Source organism: Aptenodytes patagonicus, chromosome 3, assembly GCF_965638725.1.
Source record: "Aptenodytes patagonicus chromosome 3, bAptPat1.pri.cur, whole genome shotgun sequence".
Lineage (NCBI taxonomy): Eukaryota > Metazoa > Chordata > Aves > Sphenisciformes > Spheniscidae > Aptenodytes > Aptenodytes patagonicus.
This window is the reverse complement of record NC_134951.1, coordinates 17663355-17677963: the sequence shown is the minus strand read 5'-3', so window position 1 is coordinate 17677963 and position 14609 is coordinate 17663355. Positions and strand designations below refer to the sequence as shown.

At 44.8% G+C, this 14609-nt stretch overlaps 1 protein-coding gene across 3 annotated transcripts in view; it reads left to right on the top strand.

The window, feature by feature from the left end:
• Nucleotides 1–14609, top strand: part of HPCAL1 (hippocalcin like 1) — an 83914-nt gene that overhangs the window by 24691 nt on the left and 44614 nt on the right. For 2 of the 3 annotated variants that reach the window (XM_076332790.1, XM_076332789.1), the window contains exon 2: nucleotides 7020–7066. The exons of the other annotated variant lie outside the window; for it this stretch is intronic. The gene's annotated coding sequence lies outside the window, so the exon portion shown is untranslated. The remainder of the gene's footprint in view (nucleotides 1–7019; nucleotides 7067–14609) is intronic. 3 annotated transcript variants of the gene reach the window in all.

The following is a 14609-nucleotide window of genomic DNA, read 5'->3' as shown; positions in this document are numbered from 1 at the left end:
CCTGCTACTGGCTGAACCCCATCTCCACGTCCTCCGGTTGTGCTGGGACAGCCCATGCCAAGGTAAGCTGCGGGCTGCGGGAGGGCTGCCTGCGGGGAAGTGGCAGCCTGTCCTGGCAGAGCAAGGAAGACCCATCGGCCTGGAAAAAATCTTTGTCACCTGAGGTTGATATTTTACAGCCTCTAAAGCCGTGATTGATGTGTGCAGGAAGTTTTGCTCTTAATGTTGCTTTTCCAGCTCTCTGGAGGTTAACAAGACACCGGTGCATCTGTTTTTTGCTTTGCTTTCAAGGTGGTTTTCCCCTTATAATTACAAAGATGAGAATGCACAAATTTTTTAAAATGAATAAATGATCTGCCCAGGAGCACTGGTTTGTGATAAACTCAATTTAAACACAGCTGCACATTCTGTAGCTCGAGTGTGGTTTTATGTAGCGTAAAAGAGCCTCAATATGCAGAGGGGGTTAAGGTTATATGAGGCATCTTGGCTGTGCCATAACAGCATTTATCATTGTAATTTCATTTTTGAATAAATTCAGGCTTCATTCAGTCCTTGGAAAGTTTTTGAACTCTTTCAACTACTGCTCTGTTATGTCCCTCCACCTGGTATCTTAGCTGATACAAATTTGCAATCTCCTTTAATAAAAGGCAGTTGACACTACGTCCTGCGTAGCTGCTTAGCAAATCTTATTTTAGCAGATACCTCCCTTCCCATGACCTTCCTTATTCACTCCATTCTTCCCAAATCTTTATTGTGTAACTTGAATGTAATATTTAGTTTAGAGCATCCTGTGAAGCAGGGAAATGCAACTTGAAAAGGAGGCTAAAAAGGGGAAGAGAGAAACTTCCTAGACAATGAATGTGTAATGACATAATTTAGTTAATTGTATTGGGAAAAAGTTTAAAAGAAGAAATAGAGTAAATAACTGCACTGTTCTGTCCCCAACTGCCTGTATCCTTTTTAACTGTAGGCCGATCACTTGTGTGCAAGTCAGACCAGGCAGTTTGTGGCATTTGTCTATAGTCTTTTTGGGGAGAAACCAACAAAACCAACCCTGCAATTCAGTAAGGGAAAAATATTTAAGTGAAAATAATTCATCTTGTTCTGACACTTTAAATTAGATTTAATAAAATATAATGCATTTAGTCATAGCAGAGTCTTTGAATTTCCATACCTTCCTTTCCTTTTTTCACAAGCATGCAGCTTCTGGGGGAATTTAGTGCAGTATGTGAGCTTATACAACTTACTTTGGCAATCAATTTTGTGATAATATCAACTTACCCAACTTGGATTCTAGTCTCAGTGCTAGTGCTGTAGTGAAAAAGCCTTTGCTTATCCTTGAATTTGTAAAGCTTCCTTACCCTGTTGTGGTTTCCTTTTAGTTGCTTTTGTGGAACCCAAGTTTGGGGTGTGTTTAATAAGCCAAATAGCTTTGCTGGTGTAAAACTGGCCTAAGGACTGCAGATATTAATTACTCATTAAATTGGGCAGCGGAGATATTTGTATAGCTTCCTCACCCCTCTGAAGCGGGGCATCATGGCACGGTCATCCTCAGTGGCCAAAGGTTATCAGACAACTTGTGAGAGGGTCTGTTAGCAGGAGGGACTGGAGCCAAAACTGACACGTAACACAGAAATGCAATCTGCAGCTTTGGGTTGAAGTGAGCAAAACTCCTCCGAAGCCGGGGGAATTGCATCTGCTCACCGAGATGGATCTGTGGCGGTGTAGCCCATGATGTGTTTCATGATAGGTCTTGTTGGCGTGCAGGTTTCTCCTTTGCATGGGCTTGTTTCAGTTTCCGTTGATTTCCCTGTTCCCCTGAATCTGGCAGGGATAACTGTGTTACGATAGCATCAGCCAGAGATAAGATTTTTGTACCGCACACTTCAGGCTGTTCTTCAGTCAATGGTTTAACCACTACATTGCAGCTGTGTTCAATAAATAAACCTTCGGGGATGCTCAGAGTGGGGTTTTTGGAGATGTGGAACAACAGTTACTCACTGTAGACCTAATCTTCTACTAATTTAGGTCCAAGTTTTTTGGATTGTACTCTAAGTGTTTCTGTGTTGTAAAGAGAGCTCCAGCACGACAGACATGCAATGAAGATGTGTGGGGCAGCATGGAGTGTTTCCTAAAATCCCACAGTAAAAATCGAGGGGATAGATGCGTTCGTTTGATAGGATTTCTGTGACTCCTGTGAGCCCAACTCTGACGACTCACAGCTAAGGTGTGACGTTCCTGCTTGGGTAGGAGCACAAGTCACAAGCAGTCTTCCAGACAGAGACATAGGTCTCTTACTCACTTGGAGAGTTTACGTTTAAGCACCCAGGTAAACATCTTGTTGTGCTCTCAGGACTTGTTGACTTAGCTGGTAGACCTGAGTGCCAAGGGAAACCGAAGGAAAACAACCTTCTACCAGGGTAGAGATTACACCACAATCCCCACAGCACCCAGCAGCCCCACTCTCCCTGTTTTGTTTCTTTTTTTTTAATGTTATAATATCCACCGTTCTTTGTTCTGCCTTCTCTGCTGAGAGGTGGACCTGGCTTTGCATTTCACCTCACTGTTACAGGTTAAATTCACCAAGCAGTGTCAGGGTGGCTTCATGAGCAGGTGTAGGTACCGGTGATGCTGCAACATGCTTCAGGTTGCAAAAATTTTTGTTGGAAAGTTGCCCAAATAAACTGCAGAGGCAGAAAGCCTGAAGGCAGAGAGCTGGCAGGAGTTGGATGCCTTCTGAAAATGCAGGCTGCTTTACAGCATGAGAAATCAAAGTAGCCTGGGAGCGTGTTCAGTCTGTTCAGTCAATAGGTGCAGGAGGTGCTCCAAATAAGCAAACACGGCCTCCGAGGAATGTTTTGAACTCCTCTCTGTTGCAGTTTTGTGATTCTGTCGGTGCTTGGTGTTTCCTTCGCGCTCTGGCAGACGCCTGGTTACAGTCTTCTCTGTGAGAAGTGGTGCTTCGCTACGGTGACTGCCAGGAACTTTAATCGAGAGTTTTTGGGCTGTGTGACCATCTTGGTGCATATGTCCAGTTTGATACGTTCAAGTTGAGATTCACTGTTGTTACGGTCGTGGTGACCTGGAAGCAGGTATAGGGTGTATCTCCTGTCTGCTACCAGAGCTGATGCACTTGTGGCTTGGCTGATGGCTTGAGGTTCGAGGGAGCAACATGCAATCTCTGACTTAACCGTATGCCTCCTGAGATGTTCCTGGGGAGGCTGCACGGTCTCTGTACATCAGTTTCCCATTGCAGTGGTTGGATTATAATACTTTTATGAGGGTGTTGCAAGCACATTGCTTAGGTGAAATGGTAACGGGAGAGGTGCCACTAGCAATATCCAAGGCAGAGAAAGGAGGGGCAGCAGTTTATTCTGTTGACACAACAGAAATCTCAGCAGAGAATGGGGTTAAAATCACTTTGGAAAACAAGACTAAAGAAAAATAAAGGTGTCTGCAATGGTTTTGGTGCAAACTAAGGCAGGTCCGAGGACGCTGCAGGACGTGGCAGAGCTGCAGTGCCCACGGGGGAGGCAGGTGTGGGTGATGCGTGACCATTGGGAGGGAGTTTTACCCCTGCCAGATAGGTCAAAGCGGGGTCTGAAAAAAAACCCTTTGTCACCTTGGTTTCTCCAGTCTGTCAATGAAGCTCATTTCATAAGGAGGATCTTTACACGTGATTCTTTGGAGCAGTCTCCTCCTTAAGCTTTTTGCTAGCAGCTGTGAAAATAGTAGATTGATGCACTCGCCTCTTCCTGCCCAGCCTTCAAAAGTTACTGGCGTCTCCACCTTTAATTCTGCTTTGTAATTGAATTTCTGTCATAAGTTACTTCTGTTAATTCAATTATACCTTACTTTTAATTGGCAGTGGATTTAAATGCTTCATGTGCTGTTAACATAGAAATTAACGTGTGCTGTCCAGTTACCCTCTACTCCATCAGGTTGGAGCAAAGGTTTTGTATCATTATAAGAATGTAAGTAGCCTTTTTTTTTTTTCTGAAAGTCTTTTAGGATGCCAGAATCTAGCCAAGGACTGGGAAATGCCATTTGTTTTGAACGTATAAATATGGCCAAATAATCTTGCACTATTCTGTAAGGTTTGTTGAATGGGGAAGGCACAACTATTTTGTACTAGCAACACGGAATAGAAATCGGAAGAGCTTCTGGGTTGTGTTTCCTATTTTGCCATTGACCAGGGTCAATCCTTACCTTGCCTTTCCATTGGGTTTCATTGGATTAGCAGCTTGGAGAGAGAACATCCATCTCTGTATAAAACAAGGATACTTAGTTTTCTTCCTAAAAAGATGTTGAAGCTAAAATGACTTGTTTAAATGCTTGTGTGGCTGCCAGGTTGCAACGTTTGTGAGTGCCTGCCTGGGGATCTCAAGAGTAACAGAAAATTTCATGGAGTCTTGGATCTTCCTTCCTGTGAGCAGAAGACTGATGTAGTTAACATCTGCACTGACGAGGGAAGATACCAGGATAAAATAGGAAAAGAATCATTTAGGGAGCACTCACTTAAGGGTTTTTCTCTTTTTCTGTATTTTTTCTTCCAGCTTCTCTGGGCCTTAGGGAAGGGTTTGTTTGAAACAACCCCCCAGATGTTGGGAGGATGCATGTGGCAAGGTTGGTCTTCAGTAAAAGCCGGTCAAACAGCACCACCAGTGATCAGAGGAGAGGGCACCTGCAGGGGGTGGCTGGTGACCCCATGGCAGGGCGGGATGCTGTGACCTCAGCTCCATGACACTTGTCTTGTTCTCATGATTTGTAGAAGGAGCTGGATTTCAGATGGCTGCTTGACTTCGGTTCTTTTCAATTTCTTCTGGGTGATTATTTCTGAAAACCTGTGGAGAATTTGTGAGGTTTCCATAACAATGAAAAAGTAAAAAATATAGTGCTAAATTTTTTTAAGAAGGAGGAGATGGAATTGCAGTACAGTCAGTCTGACTTTTATTTCAGTATTTTTCTGGAAGTTAATAAATTATTTCCCACCTAGACATCTTCTGGGTGCTTATGAGTAACAGTCAGCATGGATTAGTCTGGAACAAATCATGTCAGACATCCTAATTTCCTTCTACAGCAGGGTAACAGGTCTTGTGGATAGAAGAAGAGCAGATGATATGATGTACTTCAATCCTAGTTAGGTTTTTGGCACTGTTTTGATATTCTCAGAAGGAAGCTAGGGAAAAGAAATTCTGCTGAAACTTTTGCCTTATGGATAGTGCAATGTAGGTGTGCTAACCATGCTCCAGGCTTAGCTCCAGTATGTTGTCAAGCTCAGAAGAAGTATTGGGTGGGGATTTACAGAGGTGGACCCTGTGGCTTGAGTCATTGTAATTGATGCATTTGATAAAATACTGGTTCAGACTCAACAGGTAGCACCAAACTAGGGGAGATTACAAGCACTTGGGAGGAGGGATCAGATTTTCAAATAGCTTTGGACAAAACCAGAAAATTAACTTGGAGGGTCCATCATTCACACCCAAAGGCGTTAACGTGGGCTTGGAGTTATCCCTGGTGAATGAGTTGGCTGTACAGACTACCCAGGAATGGTTGGAGGGGCTCCGCTGAAAAACGTCTTGGGATTGTGGTGGATCACACACCGCTTTGCCAGCATCATCCTACCCCAAGAGCAGCAGACAGTCTTCCATAAACAGGAGGATGGACTTGCTGTGTCCTGTGTTGCATCTGCTGGTGCTTTGGCATCGCTGGAGTACTGGAGCCAGTGTGGGGCACTGCATTTGGGGGAAGACATGGAGGAAATGAGAGAGGCCAGCCGAGATCTGAAGAACAGGACCCAAGAGGAAAGATGGGAAGGAGTGGGGTGTTTGGTCTGGAGCGAAGGCGAAGGATTGGCACAACAGGTTTGCAGTGTCTAGAAGACTGCTGCGAGGGGAGAAATATGAAACCCCTGTCCCATGTCGGGGGGGGTTAGGGCAAGCGGTAACTAGTTTGAATGGTGTCACGAAAGGAAGAAACTCCTACTTGTAGGGATGGTGGAGTGTTGATGGACACTGTTGGAAGGCTTTGGTAATGTCTGGGATCTCTGTGGCTGGGGTTTTGCATTGGGCAGACCAAATGTGTGTGTTAGGGGTGGGCTGGAGGCACCTGGGAGTAGGGTCCCAAACCTGGTGGGATTTTGTTTGCAGAAGTTGTGGGGTTACTGGGTCAGACAAGGGTCTGGCAGGAAAGAAGTTGGTGTGGTGGGGCTGGAGACGCTGGGCTGGAGGAGATGAATGCTTCCCAGCTGTGCCTGGCCTTGGTGGTGGGGGAAATCATGGAAGGCTCTGTGGGAGGGTGGGAATTGGAGCAAGTCACTTGTTTTCAATTTTCTAATCCACAGACTTTGAGAGATTAGGAATAGCAGGAGCAGGTGAGCTCGCTCCTGGTGCTCTCATCTGTGACTCCTTAAGTGCTGATGAACCCTCAGGATTCACAGCTGGCAGATGCTGAAGGGATGCAAATTATTATACTCTGCTTTCTTGAGAAGCATGCTCAATGGAAAAAGAAGTGATTTCTAACCTTTCAGAGCAATGCCTAATGGCTCCAGAAAACTTGAAACTGGCTCCCTCATATTTTATTTCTTTTTCTCCTTTTTTTAGATCTTGGTGTAGTAATATTTTGAGGTATAAGCCAAGAAAACCTTCTGAATCTGAACTTGATACTTGCTTATTGTGAAAGATGAGTTTTACAAAAAAGGTTTAAAGTATGTAGGGTGGTTTCAGGATTATGAATGCCAGAAGAATTTGCTGTCCGAATTTGAGAGAAATCTGTGCATTTTTCAACATGGGAGCTGTTTTCTATTTCAGGACACATAATAAAATGCAAATGCAGGCAACAAAGTGGTTTCTCAGTGTAGGGTAAGAACTGGAGCAGAGTTTTTGCATGTTTAGACTAATTCTGATTTCTTTTTCAGCTGGGAAAATTGGTTTTTATAGGGGAGGCCAAAAAGTGGGAAGGTTGTCACTTAAAAGAAAGCTGTAATGTAAAGCATGTTTGGTTTGTGTCTTCTCCTCCAGGCATTCGAGCCCTGTGGACTTTCTCTGAAGAGGTTCCAAGATAGGTGGTGAGTACTTTCCAGAGCCTGCTCCTTTCAAGGCACTCTTTAAATGAGTAATAGAAAAATTAAATTAGTAATAGAAAATACAAGTATTGGTTTCTGTTCTCCACTGGGTGCAGAAATTTGCATTTGTTGAGCTTGTGGCATGCTTTAATTTTAGAGCTAATTTTTGAGGAGGGGTTTGGCATCAAAATGTTAAACTTTACCTTTTGTTAAACCACAACACCTTTGCACCAGAATGAATTTTCTGAGACTTGATTAGTGAAGTAAATGTTATATTTTTAAAAGTATTTGACTTTAGGGAAAATCTGTACAAATTACGCTGTATTTTTTACTAAAAGCCTGCAGTGTCTAGTGGGGCAAAGTGTTTTCTGTGTCAGAGAGCAACAGGGTTTTTTTTTTCCTTCTGTTCTGACCGTCTGTGTTAATCTAAAGGAATGCAACGTCCAGAGGGTTAAATGACCTGCGTAACTCGTGCTAATCTCTGCTGCATGTGACTGATTTTTGTCCTGCCTGCACACAAGACTTCCATGTATTTCATTTGTATGCACTTCATTAAGTCCTTCTTTGTAAGTAAGTGAAACATTAAATCAGTAAAGAGCTGCAGGAGAGTGAGATTGCTAAGAAATGCCAATGTTGTGGCGTTGCAGCCGGAGAGCCACTTCTTACGCTGATGTAAATCAGTGCAATTTCTTTTCCTCTGGTGGAGCCGATCTCTTCTGGCAAATGCCAGCCGGGACTCTGCTCTGTAGCACCCTTTGCTGTTTGTTTTCGTTGTTTCCCTGTTTCCTCTTTCAATTCTAGATTTCTTTCCAATGAGATTAACCAAATTATATCATTACCCGTTAATTGCTCAGGAAGTTTATTCTTTAGTTGCATTTCCCTAGTGCACAGGTTACAAGCTATTGAAGCTCTTGTGTGTTCAGACTGACTGATGAACTACAGTTGAATGTCCCAAACCTGTAATGGACTTCTCCATCTTCCAAATCAATGTATTTTCCATAGATAAGGTTCCTTTTGATACAGATGGTCCCAGGTTGATTTGAAGTGTCCGTACAGCTGAAATGTAGCCATCTGCACTTGTTTCTTGTGGGGGCAGGGGAGGTTGCTGGGGTTTGGTGTGTTGTACTGTGCTTGTGTCCACCTTAAATATGTTTTCATTTTGGCCAGAAAATGTTTATTTAACATTTATAAGGGTCTTATTTAATGCCACTTGAATGTATTTGTCACCAATTACATCTTGTGTCGATGAAAACATCCCCTACTTTAATAAACTGTGTTATCCACGTTTTCTGTATAAGGGGAGCTAATTTAACCCCAGACAGTTCTTCTCACTAAGGCTTACGTCCATAAACAATGCGTCTTATAAGGCCGAATTATGAATCCTGTGTGCCTTTTGCCAAAATGCTCTTGTGAGTAACAGCTTATGAACCTCTCCTCTCCCCCAGCCCTGCAGCTACGATTGGATCTGTATTATAAACCTGCACACTGTTCGTACTGATAATTGCTATATTGGGACCTGAATCATCAGTTGATCTTTCTGAGATGTTGAAAGATGAATCAAGCTCTCTTTTCCTGAGGGCAGAGGGGAGTATGGGGTTGGTGACTGTAATACCGTGTGTGTAAAGGCCAGGCAATTTTAAACTGCCAGTTTAAATTGTACTTACAATTGGATTTTCTTTTCTTGTTGTTTCAGGTAACACCTGAATAGGTTATCAGTAAAAAAAACTTGTTAGTACTCCAGACTGTGCTTGCCAGAGTTAATGTTTCTTTCTCCTAGGTAGTCCCTTTGGGCAGTGCTTTCAAAAGCATGAAGGTCCTGTGGTCTGTTGGGGAAAACTGGGCTCCTGATGCACTTTTGGCAACAGAGTTTAGAGGTGTCAAGTGTTTATACATCACATTTTTGCTGCTTTAATGTTTGATATTCCTCCTTGCCTTTTCAAATTCAGGTGTGTTCTTTATTCCAATTTGGGAATTTAGATGATCCGTACCAGTATGAAGGTACATCTCCAGGGTGTGACAGTTTCTGTATGGAGCCTTACGGTGGTCTGGCTGTCTCAGTTCATATTTAGCATATAGTAAGAGACTGACTTGAAGGCAGACCAGTGCTGAGCCAGCTGGGCATTTTGCAAAATGTAATGTGTGGCCAGTGGCGCATGGGTGGCTTCAGAGAAAAGTATAGCATAATGAAAACAAAAAATACATGAAAGTGCCTGAAAGTAGCTCAAATTTTACACCAGCTGAGCACACCTAGAGGTGAGGGTGTCAGCTGGGGAAGGGGGGAACAGGCACTTGGGTGCTCTCCTGATGGGGTACTGCGGGCTCTGACGGGGCAAGCTGCTTACCTGTGTTTCTGCCTGTAAGCTCATAAGCAGCTCTGAGCAGCGGAGACTGGGGAGCCAGACACAGGATGGGAGATGCACCTGTGTTGGGGCCGCCCTGGGCAGGACGGCCGAATTGGCACCCGTGCTGGGGGTCTCTCATGCCTCGGCGTGTTTCAGGGTGCTGCTGGGGCGCTTGTGCCCGGGGGTTGGAGGTGTGATGTGGGCGTGAGGGCCATCTCGGTCCCAGGTGTGATGCGGTGGGGCTGCAGCAGTGGCATCACCGTAGTCTCTGTGCTGTTTCGGGGGAGCGCACCAGCAGCCGTGCCCCACAGCCAAGGGAGGCAGGGGATAGGGCATGAAATGGCATGAAAAACAGCGGAGACTGCCTGTTGCTTGCATGGACATGGGGCTCTGCAGCTGAAATGGGGCTTCTCAATCCTCCAGTCCAGTGCTGGCGTGCATCGCTTCAACATCCAGGACTTGAGTTTTGAAGTGAATCTTTTTGCAGCCAAAGACTGGCAGATCTGCCCTACCAAACTGGCTTTGAGAAACATTTTACTTTTAAACTGCACGCTGAGCTGAAACCTGTGCGACCTTTGTTTTCGAGGGAAGGTGGCTCCCCCTGAATGGGAGGTCACACGGAGTACTGGAGGGTTGGGCTCCTGGAGATACCTCAGGACCACCTGTGGCTTGGCATTGAAATCAGTGGATGCTGTTGCCGTTGGTGCTGGGGTGTTTTTGGAAATACTCCTGTGCATAGAGTGGGGCCGTGGGCACCTCCCCATGGCCTGGCTCTGGGACCTTCTCCATCGCTAGGACATCCCCCCTCACTGGGATGTCCTCATCCCTGAGCCCCAGTGCCTACCGACACAGCTCCTCCTCTGCTGTCCCTGCCAGCATCTCCCGGTCTTCCCCACAGCCCACCCGTGTCCCCATCTCCAGGGTCCCGCAGGGTCACCCTTCCTCTGAGCATCTGGGCTCTGCGGGGAGGGAAAACCAGCAGCAGAGCCAGGCTGAGCACTGGAGTGGAGGAGGAGGAGGGAGCAGGCAAGACAAGGGGGAGTTTGAGGCTGTTTTCCCCTTTCCCTGCGCATCCTCTGAGCTACAGCCTTGGAAAACTCCCTGGTCTAAGGATTCAAATCCTGTTGGGGAAAGGGAGACTTTTCACCGTTGTTACCTTTTCCTGTTACCTTTCCCCACAGTCTGCTGAAACCCTCCGGAGGAAGCTGCGCGGGCCAGATGTCTGCCATACATACGACTATACCGCAGTGGGGGGAAAAAAAAAGGTGCAATTAATTGGAAAATGTGTCTTAAAAAAGAACAAATGGGGAGCACAATAGCAAATGAAGTACCTCGTGTAAGTGGCTTACGTAACGAAGTAATTAAGAAGAATTTATTATGGTTTAATGTGTCACTAATCAAAGCATGCTTTTTCCCTCCCTACCACCTTTAAAAATTGGTATTTGAGTCTGTTGTCTATATTTTTAATATAAAAAGGTTTAATTATTTTCACTGATGAGGCATTTCTATGTTGTGTTGTGCGTTTGCTTTCCATATATGTTGTTTGCTCATTCAAGGATATTAAGAAAAAACCCAGAATGAATGTGCAACGCTGCTATTCATCCATGTTTGTTTTTATGAATTAATCTTCTGCCTGGTTGCACACAGGCTTCGGGATTGCCCACTTTTTCGAGAACTCCTAAAACTCAAACTTTTTCATCAATTCTTTACTGTGATGGGGAAAATAAAAATGTGAGTTATTAGCTAAGATTTCCAAGCTGGAAGATAGCAGGGTGCTGGGTTTGGATTATTCTATAATAGCGCTGTTTTCCCCGTCGTGTACTGTGCCTCCTACAAACGCCACCTGCCTTCTACATTTTGTGTAGATGTTGCTATATAGCATGAAAAAGGAGCGTCTCCTAATGCAAGTATCTCATGTTGATTCACTGCTATACAACTGTTCATCCTCTAATAGTGTGGGATTACAAAGCATTATCATCCTCAGATTGACTCAGGTAGTGCTATTTTTATTTAAGCTGTATTAAGGTATCATTGTGAATCTTTGGTCTTGCAGCATGGGGGTAATACGATTTACTATTTTTATAAAAAATCAACATGGCTGTACAAATCCTGTCCATAGCAAGAGCTGCAGATTAGTCATGAGCTCAACACTTTTTTTTTTCCCCCCCTTTCCTCTACAGTGAGTCGTTAAATTTTTAATTTTCATGTGATCTCCATCATGTTGGCCAGGCTTGGAATAAAATAAGAGGGTGCCTTGGCTTATGATCAGGGACCTGGTACTTGCTGGGAGAAGCTTTGGTGTAAGCAGGGGCTTTGGTGTAAGAGGGCGAGCTGGTTTGGGGATGCTCAGTGGAGTTACTTGGGTAGCCACCGAGGGGATGAAGTGGATTTCATCAATCTGAGCCCTTGTGGGGTCATCTAATTTAAGCAAATGAGACCTCCTGTGGACATCATACCAGCACTCGGGTCCCTCCACCTTGCTGGCTTTTAGATCAGGCCCTGCCCCTCTTAATTAAAAACAACTGCGGTAATTTGGTGTGGATCCTTTCCTTGCTCCTCTCCTGCTTATCACCCTGCAGCAGCTTGGTGCCCTGATAAAAAAGCAAAAATAAACGTACGTCCTGGGGTTGAGGTCTGCTGAGGGGTGCAGTCAGAACTATCTATGGACAGCATGTCTGTCCGGCTGGATGCCTGCGGGTTGGACGGACCGCCAGCTGTTGTGTTTCCAGAGGGGGAGGAAAAAAAAGCATGGTCAGGGATCATTTCCCATAGGTGGTTTGGATGCAGCCCCCTTTCTGGGGAGCATAGTAGGAAGGACATCACCCACGGGTGGGCAGCACACCCCCAAACTTCCCACCTGCAGGATTTGCTGGGACGGGGGGCTGCTTCAGAGCAGGGGATGCAGCACTGTCTCTTTTGGGGAGTTTCTGGGCATCTTTCTGGCCTTTGTCGGCATTTGGAAGAAGAGGTGATGGTTGACAGAAGGGGAGCGGTGGTGGAGCTGCTCCACGTGCCCCAGCAGCATGCACATGCCTGTGGGCATCCTCCTGGGCTCTGCATCCCACGGCAGCCTGGCTGGTGAGCTGCTTAACTGCTCTAATTGGCTCATGGCACCCAAAGGCACCAGGGTCCTGGTGGGAATGCTACCATGAGCAGCCGTGGCTGTCTCAAGCATGATCCCCAGTTGTGCGAGTATGAACACATGTGGAGACACACGGTGCCTCAGCACGCAAAAAAATGTGAGTGAGTGTTTCCATCCCCTTCAAGCCTTCGTTTGAAATGAAGTAGACGTTCAACAATGGGTTTTTTTACAGCTTTCTCTTTAGTTATCAGGAATGCAGAATAACTTTCAATAACTATTCGATTTCTACCTTACACAGAAAAAAGCCAGTGGTAGTGACTGGATGCTTCACAGTTCGGCGTGGGCAGCACAGCACATCCATTGGAAGTGGTGAGAAGATGCTGTAGGTTTGCTAGTGCAGCACCGCAACTGGCTTCTTGCAAAGGGTTTCAGTCCCGTTCCCCGCTGACCACGAGCTGTTGAGCTGGGTATGGGAATCAGCTGGTGAAGTCTGATCTCCATTATGCCATTTAGGGTAGAGGAACATAAATTGTCAATTTTGCCGTAATAAAATATGTGAATAATTTTGACATGGGATGCACGCTGGGTTTCAGAATAGCCAAGCTTCAAGGAAGGCAAAATTTTCTGAATGTTAATGAAAAGGTTTTTTTGAAGTGAAGGTTGAAAACCCCAACTTACTTAGACAGTTTTGACCTATCTAATGTGTTTGTCTCTTTAAAAAGAACAGTATCCCCTGTTCATTGTACCCCTTTTTGTGCTTAACATGTATTTTAGCTGTATTTAAGTATTTCGGTAGCAAAGTTAACCATTTAACTAGCTAACCACACACAGACTTACAGGTCTGATGAGCATTTTGCTGCAGCCTCATTGCTGCATTCCTGCTGCAGCCATGGGCTTGAGCTCCATTCTTTGTTAATGGTTTGGTTTGGGGGGGTTGGTTTGGAGTTTTTTTGGGTTCTTTTTCCCTCTGACACCACCAAGTGTTGCATCTACATCAGCTGTCAAGTCCAGGCATTTCTCTCCTCCTGCACAGCGTTCTGGTGAAGTTCCAGTGGAGCATTGGTGGGGTTGGTGGGATGCAAGCTGATTTTTGTGTGAGCAAAGAGGGTCTGAGCTAAGCCAGACAGTTTTGTTTCCTTCTCCCTAAGCATTTGGTATTTATAAATACTGCCCTTCGGTTACCAGAAAATCTTGTCTCTTAGCAATCAAAATCCAGATTGCTCCCTTCCAGAGAGCCGCCCTGCATCGCTGGGGGAAGCAGATGTGGCCATCAGACCCTTCTTGCTGTTTTCTGGGATGAGGCATCAGGATCTGCAGTTGGACTAGATGATCGCTGCAGGTCCCTTCCAGCTGAACTCTCTTCTCCTCCTCTCTTCTCCTCCTCTCTTCTCCTCCTCTCTTCTCCTCCTCTCTTCTCCTCCTCTCTTCTCCTCCTCTCTTCTCCTCCTCTCTTCTCCTCCTCTCTTCTCCTCCTCTCTTCTCATGTAGACAGGATTGGGGAGCTGGAAGAGGACTGGGCTGTAGATCCCAGCCGATATCTCTGTTTTGGTGCAGGAGGGGTGGGAGAGTTTTTCTTTGCTAGGTGCTCACTGGATGGCTGTCTTACACCCTAAAGCCTGAGAATTAATTGTCTCAAATTTGATTTAATCAGCAAATGGAGTGTGGTTGCAAAATGCAGTGCATCTGCTACAGTAAAACTGAAGTGGATTGAAATACAGAATTTTCATTTCAGAAAAAAAAAATTGGTCTTCATTGAATTTCAGGGGCAATATAATTTGACATTTTCTTCAATAAAATACCAGAAAAAAATCATTTAGGAAAAAAGTTAATTTTTGTAATTTGTGGGAGAAATTTCATTTTAGGAATTTACCATCAATAGATTATTTCGTGGCACGTCAGTATTAAGGCATGTATCATTAAGGGTGTATATCATGTTTCATTGTTTGTTATGTACCATTACTACCTATATGTCAGAATAGTTAATTATCTAGTGCTGATAGATAATTATCTAATTATCCAATAGTATATTGGAATCATTAAGGCAGTTTGGTTTTAAGTCTTTTTCTAGGTTAAAATACCTTTTCTCCAAATGACGATGAGAAATTTTAATGCTGTAACAAGG